At 41.5% G+C, this 12,310-nt stretch overlaps 1 protein-coding gene across 1 annotated transcript in view; it reads left to right on the forward strand.

Moving 5' to 3' along the window:
- The window catches only part of PRKG1 (protein kinase cGMP-dependent 1), a gene marked incomplete at its 5' end in the record, with an annotated part of 1,033,183 nt that overhangs the window by 578,127 nt on the left and 442,746 nt on the right, over positions 1-12,310 (forward strand). The window lies entirely within an intron of this gene.

The raw sequence follows: 12,310 nt of genomic DNA on the forward strand, positions 1-12,310 counted from the left end.
CAGATAAAAACATTTTCACGATTTTTTTCTTTTAAATTCTTATTTTTCTTTCTTTTTTTTATTGTATATTTTCTTTACTTACATTTCAAGTGTTATCCCCTTTCCAGGTTTCTCCTCTGGAATCCCCTTATCCCATCCTCCATGAGAGTGCAGAATTCCTGGGCTTTTTTTGCTTGGGAGGTTTTTGATGACTGCTTCTACTTCTTTATGTGTTATGGGATTATTTAGATGGTTTACCTAGTCCTGGTTTAAATTTAGTATCTCATATCTGTCTAGGAATTCATCCATTTTCCTCCAAATTTTCCAGCTTTGTTGAGTATAGGCTTTTGTGTAGGATCTGATGATTTCTTGAATTTCCTCAGTATCAGTTGTTATGTCTCCACTTTAATTTCTGATTTTGTTAATTTGGATACTCTCACTTTGCCCTCTAGTCAGTCTGGCTAAGGGTTTATCAATCTTGTTAATTTTCTCAAAGAACCAGCTCTTGGTTTTGTTGATTCTTTGAATGGTTCTTTTTGTTTCTATTTGGTTAATTTCTTCTCTGAGCTTGATTATTTCTTGCTGTCTACTTCTCTTGGGTGTATCTGCTTCTTTTTGTTCTAGAGTTTTCAACTGTGTTGTCAAGTTGATAGTGTATGCTCTCTCCAGTTTCTTTTTGAAGGCACTCAGAGCTATGAATTTTCCTCTTAGTACTGCTTTCATTGCCTCCCATAGGTATGTTGTGCTTCATTTTTATTAAATTCTAGAAAATCCTTAATTTCTTCTTTGACCATGCTATTGTTGAGTAGAGCATTGTTCAGCTTCCAAGTGTATATGGGCTTTTTGTTGTCTTTGTTGTTATTAAAAACCAGCCTTAATCCATGATGATCTGATAGAATTCATGGGAGTATTTCAATCTTCTTATATCTATTAAGGCTTGTTTTGTGACCGACTATATGGTCCATTTTGGAGAATGTGACGTGAGGTGCTGAGAAGAAGGTGTATTCTTTTGTTTTAGGGTGATATGTCCTGTAGATGTCTGTTAAATCCAATTGGTTCATGACCTCTGCTAGTTTCACCGTGTCCTTGTTGAGTTTCTGCTTCCATGATCTGTCCATTGATGAGAGTGGGGTGTTGAAGTCTCCCACTATTATTGTGTGGTGTAAGGTATGTTTTGAGCTTTAGTAGGGTTTCTTTTATGAGTATGGGTGCTCTTGTATTTAGAGCATATATCTTAAGTATTGAGAGTTCCTCCTGATAAATTTTTTCTGTAATGAGTAAAAAGTGTCCTTTATTATCTTTTTTGAAAACTTTTGGTTGAAAGTCTATTTTATTCAATATTAGAATGGCTACTCCAGCTTGTTTCTTGAGGCAGTTTGCTTGGAAGTTTTTTTCTCAACCTTTTACTCTGAGATAGTGTCTGTCTTTGTCTCTGAGATGAGTTTCCTGTATGCAGCAAAATGCTGGATTCTGTTTATGTATCCAGTCTGATAGTCTATGTCTCTTTATTGGGGAATTGATCCCATTTATGTTAACATATTAAGGAATAGTGGTTGCTGTTTCCTGCTATTTTTGCTTTTCGAGGTAGAATTATGTCTGTGTGTCTTTCTTCTTTTGGTTTTCTTACTTAGCTATTTTCTTGCTTTTTCTAGGATGTAGTTACCCTCCTTTTATTGGGTTTTCTATCAGTTATTCTTTGTAAGGCTGGATTTGTGTTCAGATATTGTATAAATTTAGTTTTGTCCTTGAATATCTTGGTCTCTCCACCTATGGTGATTGAGAGTTTTGCTGGATATAGTAACCTGGGCTGACACTTGTGTTCTCTTAGTATCTGTATGAAGTCTGTCCAGGATGTTCTAGCTTTCATAGTCTCTGTTGAGAAGTCGGGTGTAATTCTGATTGGTCTGCCTTTATATGTTATACATTCTTTTTCCCTTACTGCTTTTAGTATTCTTTCTTTGTTTTGAACACTTGTTGCTTTGATTATTATGTGTCGGAAAGCATTTTTTTTTCCCTGATACAATCTGTTTGGGGTTCTGTAGGTTTCTTTTGTGCTCATGGCCATCTCCTTCTTAAGGGTAGGGAAGTTTTCTTCTGCAATTTTGCTGAAGATATTTACTGAGCCTCTTAGTTGATATTTTTTGCCCTCTTCTATTCCCATTATCCTTAAGTTTGGTCTTCTTATTGTGTCCTGGATCTCCTGTGCATTTTGGGTTAGGAGCTTCTTGGTTTTTGCATCTTCTCTGACTGTTTTGTCTATGTGGTTTTTTTTTTTTTTTTTTATGTTTTCTTCAGCCCCTGAGATTCTCTCTTCTATCTCTTGTAGTCTGTTGGTGATGTTTGCATCTGTGACTCCTGATTTCTTTTTTAGGTTTTCCATCTCCAAGGCTGTCTCTTTTTGTGTTTTCTTTATTGTTTCTATTTCCATTTTCAATTCCTTTATCTGTTTGTTTGTGTTTTCATGTATTTTTTTGAGTGTTTTTTTTTTTTTTTGTGTGTGTGTGTTTTCTATTTAAAAGCTTCTATTTGTCTTTGTGTGTCCTCCTGTGCTTGTTTAAAGAAGTTATTCATTTGCTTCTGGAAGATCTCCATCATCATTGTGTGGTATGATTTCAGGTCTGAGTCTTCTTTTTCTGGAGTGTTTGGCAATCCACTGCTTGCTGTTGTGGGAGAGCTGGGTTCTGATGTTGCCAGGTTGTCTTGGTTTCCATTGCTTAAGTTCTTTTGTTTTCCTCTTGCCATCTTGTTATTTGTGATTATATGTGGTCTTGTTGTCAGTGACTGGCACCTGTCTCTCCTGTGAATCTGAGGGCCGTGGGCTCCAGAAGAAAATTACTTCTGAGTTTTTGGCTTTGAGTGGGTTAGCAGTGAGTTCTGGTAACAGTGACTCAGCTCTGTCTTTGTGGGCTCAGCTTGGGAGTTCTTGTGAGGCTGTTCTGGGAGCTCAGCCCTCTGCCCACAGGTCCTGAGTACTAATGGCAAGGACCTAGCTTTTTCTCTAGGCCAAAATGAACCCTTTTCCAGATAGCGCAGTACTCTCTGCTCTCTGAGAACTCCCAGTGTGTTCTCCCTGTGCCTATGTGCCAGGCTCCCCTCTGGTCCAGGTGTATGAGGACCTGTAGAGCTGAACTTCAAGCACTGCCTTCTCGGGTAAACCCCAGTTTCCACTGGAAAAGGCCTGTCCCTTACTGTGGGCCTGGGGGATTAGTCCTCAAGCCCAGGATTTCTGGATGGAGTCCCTCTGCCAGAGGCCCAGTGCTTACTGTGGGCTTCAGGGGGTCGTTTCCCGAGAGCTCCACCTAGCCCTTTCTGCGCTTTGGTTGGTCTGAGCGCCTTTTTTATTTTTTATTTTTAATATATTTAGGGCTGTCTCCCTTTGTGATTTCTTTATTGTTTTTTTTTTTTTTTTTCTTTTTTTAGATCCTGAAAGGTTTTGTTCATTTCCTTCTCCTGATTGGTAGTGTTCTCCTGTATTTCTTTAAGGAAGTTATTCATGTCCTCCTCTAGTCCTCTATGATCATCATGAGATTTGATTTTAAATTCAAATCTTGCTTTTCAGGTGTGATGGGATATTCAGGATTAGCTGCAGTGGGAAAACTGGATTCTGATAATGCCAAGTAGCCTTGGTTTCTGTTACTTATGTTCTTGGGCTTGTGTCACGCCATCTGGTTATCTCTAGTGTTACCTGCCCTAGCTGTCTCTGACTGGAGCCTGTTCTTTTTGAGATCCTGATTGTGTCAGAACTCCTCAGCATCCCAGTGTCTCTGTGATCCTGTGTTCCTGTGATCCTGGGCATGTTAGAGCACGTGGGTGACAGGCATCCTCTGGGTATTGTAGGACTGGGTAGAGTACTAGCACCCTTGGTCTGCTCAGGGCTCAAGTTCAGACAGGAAGGGACCTGCTCCACTGGCTGGGCAGGGGTCCCTTTGTCCCTGTACCTCAGGGGACTCAGTTACTCCAGGTATTGGAACAGATGTTGTGTCTTCATCACCTGTGATCCTGGGTGTGTTAGAGCTCCTGGGTGACAGGCTTCTTCTGGGTGTTGTGAGGATGGGTGCAGAAACAGTGCCTTTGCTCAGGGCTCAAGTTCAGACCAGATGGTCGTGATTATTTTTAATATTTTCTTTTTATCATTCAAAGTCTTGCCCCTAGCGTTTAAAAATCACAATTGTTTGTAAGTTGTCAGAGTTGATATAATCTTACCTCCTGCCCCACAACTCTCTTATTTTTAAGATTTATCTATTTACTTCATGGATGTGGGTACACTGTCACCAGAAGAAGGCATCGGATTCCATGACAGATGGTTGTCAGCCACCATGTGGTTGTTGGAAGAGCAGTCAGTGCCCTTAACCGCTGAGCCATTTCTTTAGCCCTTTACTTATTTTTTTTCCTTACAACTCTTAGATGAGATTAGAAATGCATTTGGAAGTGTTTGACTGTGCTGGGTAGTCATGCCATTGCACCTGTTTCAATATCTATTTAAAATATAATTAGAACTCAAAGCACATGACCAGAACAATGTTCACTCACCTGATTGTTCTCTGAAAACACTTACGGTGTCTTCCTTTAAACTATAATTAAATGGCAAGGGGCTTAACTTAATGTTATTTTAGTTTAATTTAGTTTAGTTGTATTCCTGATAGCACTCGGAGTCTGAGAGACAGGCATTCGGTAAGTACTTGTTGAATGGCCCCTGAGATTGGCTGTCAAAGTAAGATGAGTGTAAGAGTATGCTTTATAAATTTTTAGAGAGATGGTCCTTAACAAAGAAAGGACACTGGGAAATTTGGTTCCTTCTTCGATGAAGGACGGTGTTGATAAAATGTATCACCCTGGCGAGTTACCATTAGGCATGACTTCAAATAGCTCAAAGGTGTGAGAATACTAACTTCTTGGAAAGAATGAATCTAAAGCTGCCTCTGTAGTTTCTCTTTTCTATCCAATGGTTCAGTGGTAGCTGGAAAGAAGGGAAGAATTCAGTCTTATCTGAAAATGGATCATTTATCTTGTTGGTAGACAGCACAAGAAACCCCCAAGCCTGCTCCAGAGAACAAGGCTGGTCTAGGGAAGGATTCAGTAGCAAAGTACTGTGATCATTTGCTTTTGTAGTAAAATTTCTGGAGATGTACTCTGAAAACCAGAGTTTCTAAGGAGGCAGCGTGAAAGAGCAGGTAGATGGGTCATTTGTGCTGGAATTACAAAGACAGAAGTGACTTTACATATCTCCCAGCCCAAGCAGCTTTAGGGACGAAAAACAAAACTGAATTCCTTCTCTCATTTAGCCAATCTCATCAGTCATTGACTACATATGTTCTTGGTTTACAGTACATCTATTATTATTATCATTGTTGTTTATTATAATATTCTTATGAGTGTTTTAGATAGGATCTTGTGTAGCTAAGGCTGGTTTTGAACTTTCTATGCAGCTAAAGACAAACTTGAATTTCTGGTTCTTCTGTTTTACTGCCTGACTGTATACTAATACTGTAGCATGCACTACCATGTGCCTTTAGGGATATAACCCAGGGCTGTCATGCATGCTAGGCACATAGTTCACCAACTAAGCCACATTCCCTGCCCCTCAGAATGTACTTTCTGAGACCCTGAGTTAGGACTGAAGTCAAGAACTGGCATCTGAGCCTGATGTGTATTTTATTTATGGCTAATCCATTAAGGCTCCAATTAGTTCTGTCTTTTGTGGGAGGAAATCGATTTCCACCCTTTTAATGTGTGAATCTCCAGTGTCCTGTTTTCCATGGCTCCCAGAAGGGGATGAGCAAATTCTGATGCTAGCAATTGAGAACTAATCGGCTTTTAAGAAGCACATGAGAAATACACAGAAGCTCCTATACTTGCTGGCTCTTGTCCCATCCTAAGTTGAAAGCATGCTAAATCAAGTTAGGTGTGATGCCAAACACTTGTAATCTGAGCCTGCTGAAGGAGACACAAGTTCAGGGCTAGCCCAAAGTACATAATGAGACCCCACCCCCATCTCAAAAACAAACAAGCCAACAGGTATACTAGCTACAAGCACTTCCTGCTCTTTTGGAAGACCTTAGGTCAGTTCCCAGCACATACATAAAAGTTTTTAACTCTCTGTAACTCCAGTTCCAGCAGATCTAATGCCTTCTGGCCCACAAGGGCACCAGGTAGGTATAGATGTGGTTCACACATATCCTTGCAGACAGGCTACTCATACAGGCAAAATAATAATATATAAAAAACAAAACAAAGCAGTCAAACATGTGTGTTGAATGCTGTTCACAGTTTAACAGCAGGACAACCTGTAGAATGTTGGTTGTTTACTCTGTTCTTGGCTGACAGAGATCTGTGACTGGCTTCCACTACCCAGCATTGAGAATCCCATGCTACATATCCTTAGCCCAGAAAATAATAAAAATTCAAGATATAATTTCTGTTTGATATATCATTTCTCATGTACCACTCTAATATCAAAACTTACAAGGCACTCATTAGGATTTATACATGTATGCTTTTTTTCCCCCAACATTAAACCTGATTTATAAAGTCACAGCTTGATTTTATTTCTAATTAATAAAAATCTCAAGCTATGGAAGCAATGTCTTTATGCACGGGATAATGTTATTAAAATGTATTTGACAGCCAATATTTTTTTTTTCAGAAAACATTCCAAATATTTAACAAAACTGAAGACTTTGGGTTTAGCAGTCACATATACCTTTTGGACACTAAGACATAATGTTCTCAGTTAAGTCTTAAAACTAGTAAAAAAAAATTTCACTTTTAGCACATTTATGATGTGTTGGGCCACAGTCATAACTACAGCTGAACACATGGAGATGTATGTACCCTGTAGGCTGTATGGTTATATGTGGCTGCTTATGGTAGATACTATATACTCACCATTTGGATATTACCACTGACAATTTAGTATAATTCTGCTTCATTATATATACATTTTTTACACATTTTCATATTCATTTGTAAATCCTCTCTCTCTCTCTCTCTCTCTCTCTCTCTCTCTCTCTCTCTCTCTCTCTATTATTCACTCATTCATTCATTAATTTTTTGAGACAGGTTTTTCCTCTGTGAAGATTTGGCTGTCTTGAACTTTCTTTGTAGACCAGGCTGGCCTCAGACTCAGAGATCTATTTGCCTGGCTCTGCCTCCTGGGTGCTGGGATAAAAGGTATGTGTTACAATGCCCAACTCCATCTTATTTTTAATACAGTTCAAAGTAAATTATAGTTATCAGTTTGCCATCCCCAAACACATACACTTGCATATTATTGATTAGATTATTAAATTGGTGAGATTATTTCATATAAGAATATTTAAAGTTTATTATCAGGTATATTTTAGTCTAAAGACAACTGTCAATATGGCTTTATGTCCTTGAAGAACTACTGCTGGACATAAGAAGCCAGGTGTCCTCTGGTGTCTTAGACCAATCAGAAATGCTTCTTCAGCTTTGTTTTATATATATATATGTGTGTGTGTGTGTGTGTGTGTGTGTGTGTATGTATATATAATATATATATATATATATACATATATATATATATATATATATAAAACCATAAAACTTCATTATAAATTACTCCAGCTAGTATGTGTCTGTTTCCTCTTTTTTTCCACACACCCTTGTAAAAGGCCTATTATCTATCCAAACCAGACTTAGAATTTTAAAGCATTGATTTTGTTCCTGCCTGCTTTATTTTAGCACAAAGACATGTTGCTCTTTAGTCTGTTTAAAAAAAAAAGAGTGGATTTGGTTGGTGAGGAGGTGGTGACTGGAAGGTGTTCGGAAGAGACTGTCTACCTTGATTCGTGACAGATGTTCTCCTAACTCCTGCGGACCAACTGCAGCTGTGATAATAAATGTTTTAAGTAAAAACTTGAGGCTCAGGGCTGGAAAGAAGGCTGAGCCATTAAGAGTTAAGAGCATGTACCAATCTTGTAGAGGACTTGAGTTCAGTTTCTTTTGGCACCTGGCAATAACTCTAGCTCTCGAGGATGTACTGTGAACCCAAGGAAAAACATTAATGTTTCTAGAATTTATGATGTCTGCTATGGATAGACAAAATGAAGATGGGACAATAAAGACAGAAATTCTCCTTCCTAAGCTATGGGGTCTTTCAGAAATGAACACGATGGTCCCCAGTCTCATTTTGGTTTTCAACCTCACCACCCCCATGTCTCATGTAAACTCATATAGCATCTGTAGGACACCATTTCTAGAATGTTCAGATGAAATGTTCAGATGAAATAGTGTTCAACCTCCTTTTAAATGTTAAAATTCCACTCATATGTAATTCTAATGTATATCACACTTCCCGGTAAACCTTTTGTCCAAGAATGTTCATTGCAATGTCTCATTGGTTTGGTTCAAGGCCACTGGCTTCTGCTACTCTATCAATACTGGGCCCTCACTGGCACTTCTTTCAGATATCCTGCTGTTGCCCTGTAACATGGACATCCTGTATTTTTGGATCTACAGAGTCCCTCCATGCATTTCAGGAGTTCATCAATGGGGTAGATGTCAGGGTGGGCCAATTCGAAGTCTTAGATCTGGGTCTGAGAGGTATCTGAGCTGCTGACCCTGCAGGCTCTCACACCCTTGAGGCTTGCTCACCAGCAACCCTCACAACCAGGGCCAGTCTACAATGCTGCCCAGAGGAGGTACAGGGTCTATTCTCCCAAGTGTTTGCAACTGGCGAGCAACATGGTCAATTCTTCCACTCTTATGACTCCAGGGCTAGTTTTCCTGCCTGCCATAGATGACAAGGGACAAAAGAGGGGAGGAGGGCATTTCATCCTTACCACCTCCCAGCAGACAAAAGGCAGGGCCAGCTTTCCCACATTCATGTCCTCAGGCTGGCTCACCCACAACCCTCACATCCTAGGCCAGCTCTACTGTGCTACTGAGGTGAGATACACCGCCTGTTCTCCTCAGTGATACAGCAGGTGAGGGGCAGAACCAGTTCTTCTCTAATGAGTCCATCAGGGTCACCTCTCCTGCCTGCTACCAGTGGTGAAGAGCAACAGAGGAGGAGGTATTTCTTCCCCGTCCACACCACCACAGGGGAGCCGAGCAATAAGGCCAGCTCTCTCACACATGTATTCTGGGGCCAGCTCACCCACAACTTCCTCTCCCAAATACTGCAGCTGGCTAGTGGCTGGGTCTGTTCTTATGCCTCCAGAGCCAGATCACCCACAATGCCTGCGTGAATTCTGCACAGCCCTCAGACATCAAGATGTATGAGGCAGTAGCCGAGATCTGGACATCTACCTGGTCTTTGGTGGTAACAGACTCCTGTTGCTTCAGGGCCATGGACCCAAATGTGACCCCTGGGGGCAGCACAGGCCAGGACTGCACCATGGTTCCAGGTGGCATCACCAGCTACTCAGATCAGACTGTTCCTCACTCTCTGGAGTCTCCAGCTCTGCCTCTCTTCCTTGTGCCCACACCCTTCTGCTTCTCCTTCATTTCTCCACCACTTACTTGCTCCTTGTGGTGCCTAGGGTCTCTGAGTGTTTAGAGTCACCTCAGGAGTGCTGTGCTTGACTTGTGCATTGTGGCACAGGCAGGGGTCATCGGACATGGTCTGTCCCCTTCCCCCGACCCAGGCCTGCAAGGCACTAGACTAGTGGTCATCTCAGGGTCGCTCCCAGTCCAGGCCCCCATGGCACCAGTCTGGTGATCATTTCCTGCTTGTTCCTCTCCTGTCCTGCTTGAGTAGCCCCTTGCCAGTGCTGTCTGTCTTTGACTCACTCACCAGGGGCCTGTGCTGAACTGGTCTCAGGCTCACTTTTTTTTTTTTTTTAAAACAGGGACTGTTAGGTTACTAATCATTTAGATGTTCATAAACATGTATACCCTCCACTTCTGGGTTGTAGTTCATTTCACATACAGCCAATTTGACAACTGGAAATAGCCATCACATGAGCCAAGGACCAGAATTTATCTACTGTGCTTCTGACTAGGACAATGTGACCACCTATTTTAGTTCCTGCTTCTGTACCCTGGCAGCCCTGATGGACTATACTCTGGATCTGTGAGACAGAACAAACTTTTCTTCTCTTAAGGTGATTTCATTACGGCAACGACAAAACAATTCATTTAACACTCGTTTCCTAGTAGGGTGTTAGGAATAGTATCTACAAAGACAGTTCTTTCTTGGAATATAGAAATATCATGGAGACACTAATAACCAGAAATGTGTCCACATAGAAAAGCTAGCAATTCAAGATAAAGGAGAACTCAGGAGTGCCGCAGGAAGAGCAAATGCTTTAGCTTTGCCAAGAGAAGGAAATGCTACAGCTAGAAATCAGCGGAGGGAGGGAAGATTTCACAGAAGCGATGCCATTATCAGCCTGCTCTCTGTCTTTTGCCAAATGGAAAAATTGTAGCTCACATACAGAACAATTAGACAGATTTACAGAAAATGAAATTAAGATGAATTGGAAATATAAGAGGAGGTAAAAATGAATTCAAAAATAAAGCTTGAGTGGAAGAATATATTCAAACCCAGGGATGGCTGCATAATCTCAAGACAGCAACAGTGGAGTGGACATGGAAGCATGTGCCTCTAACCCCGGGTGCTCAGAGCTGCCCCCTGCAGGTCAACTATAACCTCGACACATGCCTCACAAATAAGCAAATATCAAGTTCAAGGCCAACTAGGTGGGTAGAGGGGACTCCAACTGCAGATCCTGAGAATTAAATTGACAGCAAATTCTTAATAGCTCAGTCTGTGAACTCAAGGCTTGTATAATGCTTGCCACACAAGTTGAGGGCCTGAGCTCAGATCCCCAGCAGCTGTGTAAAGAGCTGGGCAGGAGGCTCACAGCCGCAATCTCATTACAGGGAAGACAGACAAGAGGAGCCCAGAGTATTCCCGACAAGGCAGCCAAGCTGAATCACTGACCTACATATACAGTGAAAGGCGCTGTTTCAAGGAACAACAAGGTGGCTTAGGTAGGAAAGGTGCTGGCCACCAAACCTTACCACCTGAGTTCAGTCCCCAGGGCTCACAAGGTAGAGGGAGAGGACTGACCCCCACAGTTATCTAAGTCTACACTGTGTGGGTGGTACATCCTCCACTTCCAACCACACCCCGCATGTACAAATGCTTAAAACAATTCCACAGACTGTGTGTCTCAAACGTGAAAATGAGAGGAATGAAGTAAGACATCCACTGTTCACTTCAGGCCTCTACACACATGCACACTGTGATGGTTCTTCCCAGTTGTCAACTTGTCTGTATCTCAATGAACCACAGTCATGGAGTGGAGGAAGCACCTGTGATTCAGATCTGGAGACTGACAAAGCAAGCAGTAAGCTATCATCTACACTTGAAGCTATATCATTGGAGTCCTATACTTTCTAATTTGATAATGGCAGAAGGGGTGTATATCAGAATGAAGGCTTTGGCGAGAAAAGACTGTTAAAATGGTTGCTGAAATGAATTACCAAGTCATTCCAAGTGTGGTTTTATGCAGTGTACATTTCAGTGGTTGTATTTGGAGAATGTGTATCATGCACACTTCCTAGTTCTTCCCAAAGACCTCCACTGACTGGGGAACAAATATTTAACCTATGAGCCCTTGGGCCCATTGTCCTTCAAACTCCCACAATGACCGGGAATTGACAACTCAGGTTTGTCTCTGGCCTTCACAAACACAAAACACACACATGCATGCACACCCATCCATACACACACACACAATGCCCCTAAACACATACACACACACACACACACAATTCCCCTCTACACAGTCTCTCTCTCTCTCTCACACACACACATACACTCACACACAATTCTCCTATGCACACACACATACACCCATATACACACACACACACCCATACACTCACCCATACACACACACACATAATGCCTCTGTACACACACACACACACACACACACAGACACACAATTCTCCTATACATACACATACACCCATATACACACACACACAATGCCCCTAAACACACACACATACACAATTCCCCTGTACACAGACAGTCACATACACACACACACACACAATTCTCCTATACACACACACATACACCCATACATACACACCCATACACTCACCCATACACACACAATTCTCCTATATACACACACATACACCCATATATACACACACACCCATACACTCACCTATACACACACACATAATGCCTCTGTACACATACACACACACATACACACACCCACACAATTCTCTTGTACACACACACACACCCTCATACACTCACCCATACACACACACACACACAATGCTCCTGTACACATACACACACACCCATACACACACACACACACACACACAC

The sequence above is a fragment of the Micromys minutus genome (assembly GCF_963924665.1).
Source record: "Micromys minutus genome assembly, chromosome: 2".
Taxonomy (NCBI): Eukaryota; Metazoa; Chordata; class Mammalia; order Rodentia; family Muridae; genus Micromys; species Micromys minutus.